The sequence below is a fragment of the Furipterus horrens genome, unplaced genomic scaffold (genome assembly GCF_987537825.1).
Source record: "Furipterus horrens unplaced genomic scaffold, mFurHor1.1.pri manual_scaffold_6, whole genome shotgun sequence".
In the NCBI taxonomy this organism is placed as follows: Eukaryota; Metazoa; Chordata; class Mammalia; order Chiroptera; family Furipteridae; genus Furipterus; species Furipterus horrens.
The window spans coordinates 115,982,852-115,985,294 of record NW_028327176.1 but is presented as its reverse complement, the minus strand read 5'-3'; the positions used below and the strand labels follow the sequence as shown (position 1 = coordinate 115,985,294).

Here is a 2,443-nt window from a genome sequence, read left to right as displayed (position 1 = left end):
AAATCAGGATTTATTTTTTAAATGCACACAAATGAGAAGCAAAAGATGGGTTGGGGGGGGCGGGATCAATACAGGAACGAGTGGGAGAAAAAATCTGCCAGGACCCCGGAGCCTGACGCTGTATGCAATCGAGGGCCGGGGGTTGGGGAGAGACTCTAAGGAAACAATTTTTAAAAATGCAAGTGGCTTAAGAGCGATAATTTGTTTTACCAAACCTACACCCTCACGAAACCGAGAAGCCCAGAAGCAAAGAAAGCGCTGAGATGAGAAGTGACCGGCGGCGGCAGCGGCTGCGGCTGCTAAAGCAGATTTGTTGGGCGGTGGGTTTATTACAGGAGTATTCGTGGTCGGATCGGAAGGCTCAAGCTTTTGCCTTTTCCTCTTTCCGCTTTTCTCCCTCTTCCTCCTCCCCCCCGCCCCGCAGGTACTGGTGGACCGACGGCGACTAAGGAGAAGGGGAAAAAATCCTTGGCTGGTGATGTCGGAAAGATGTTTGAATGCCCAGCGAGGATGGAGGCGCGAGAGGGAGCGAGATAGTAAAGCTCTGTCTCAGTACTGCGCGCCGACGCGCGGCGCTCGCTCTCCCCGGGGCGCGCGCCGAGGAAGGTGCGCGTCCCCGGAGCGCTCGCGCGTCCCGGCCTCCCGCGTGCTCGTAGGCGCGCGCACCTCGCGCCGGCAGCAGCGCCGTGCGTCCGGCAGCGGGGCCGAGGCTCGAAGCGCGCAGCGCTACAGCTGCGTCTTCCCGGAGTTATTCCTCCGGAGTGCGCAGGCGGATGTGTGAGAGAGAAAGCCAGCGGATCTGCGGGGTGGAAGAGGAGGGGGACCGGCGGGAGGGCGGCCCCGCGGAGCTCCAGCCAGGGCCCTCGTGTGTTTGCACGTCACGGCTACTCAAAACCAAGCACGTCCCGAAAGCGGTTTTTCTGCGTCTGAGAGGTTTTTGCATCCTCAGTTCCCACCGCTGGGGCTGGCGGCGACCAACTGTAAGAGAAACTCACTGGGAGGCCAGGCCAGGGGGTGCGGAGGACGGAGAGGTGGCTCTGAGGGATGGGCAGTAAATACTGGACTTGAACATCTTTCTTTTTCTTTTAGCGACGGACCTGTCACTGGCCAAGAGCTGTCATTTCAGCACCCGGGTTCACACGAATTTGATCGTCCACGGCGGAGGGGGCTCATCTCTGCTCCAGAACTGCTGCCTGTCTCGGGGAGGAACAATACTAGTTTTTCTCAGCGAGTTATTTGTTTTGTCAGGCTTTGACAGGACCGAGGTGCGGCGACTGAGGTTGGGAGTCTTGCATTGCTCTCTGCATGGTAATAGAATTGTGGTTGTGGAGTCTAAACTTGTGTTTTCTTAATGTATCTGATTCTTTTTCAAGTTTCCCTAGTAACAGGTTTGGGGACTAGGTGGGAAGAAACAAGGGAAGTGGGGGGCGGTTAGGGCGGAGAGAAGCTACTTGACTCTCGATTTAGCAGGAGAAAAGAAAGATAAATTTCCACTAGCCCCCACCTTTATTTATTTATTTTTTGCCTCCTGGACAGTTAGTTGGCCGACAAGTATTTGATAATCTAGCCTCAGATACATGCTGCAAAACGTCATTCGCTCACTGATTATGTCTCTACTTATAAACGCAGTTGGTGGTTTGCAAAATAAGTACTAAATGGTGCGGGTGATGTGGTGGGAGGAGACCATAATGAGTAATTAATTCATATTAAGTGTTGGAGTCTTCCTAAGGGTGAGTGGCTTGAGTGGCAGGTGAAGTTGAATAAAACAATTTTCCATCCTTTTCTCTCCTTTTTCTGCATTTTTCCTTCTTCTTGCTAGTCTCCTGGAGCAGTTGGATAGCCAAGAACATAATTTTAAACTAGGATTATAGTGAAACAGGAAGGTGTCACAGGAGTGGTCTGAAATATCAAAATTGGCTCTTTTCTTCTTCATACATATTAATAGGGTGACCCTCTTCGTGCTTTCTCTTCTGGAACAAGTGTTTTCCCATCCAGCAGACTTTAACGATGTTCCAGGAAAATTCACTGCTGACAGAGTGTCTGGGTGGCGTTTTGGTTTTGTGTCATCTTTTAGTTTGTTAAAATATTTTTTATTCGTTTAAGGTAGTGTGAAAGGAAAATAAGGTTTATGTCTAGGAATAATCCAAAACACTGTGTCTTAAACAAACACACTTTATTTTAAAAACAAACATCATTAGGCAGTACAAAAGAGAAACATTTCATTTACTTCAACTCCCATAGAGAGTGTAATTATGATATTTGCAAGACATTTTGGTCAGTTCTGTTATTTTGCCAAGAGCAAAAATAAAGAGATTAATGACCAATGTAAAAAAAAAAAAAAAAAATGGAGAGAAGGAGCATATTTTGCATGATTTATACTAAAAAGGAGAGAAAACAATGTGAGGTTTAGATACATTTTTATTTTGCATCTGGTGATTTCTCA

General features: G+C 48.3%; 1 long non-coding RNA gene across 1 annotated transcript; it reads left to right on the top strand.

The window, feature by feature from the left end:
• Positions 1 to 671: 671 nt before the first annotated feature.
• LOC150007270 (uncharacterized) lies at positions 672 to 1,791 on the top strand. The gene is made up of 2 exons (XR_016511800.1): positions 672 to 980; positions 1,090 to 1,791. It is a non-coding gene; the product is annotated as an uncharacterized LOC150007270 (long non-coding RNA).
• Positions 1,792 to 2,443: the final 652 nt, after the last annotated feature.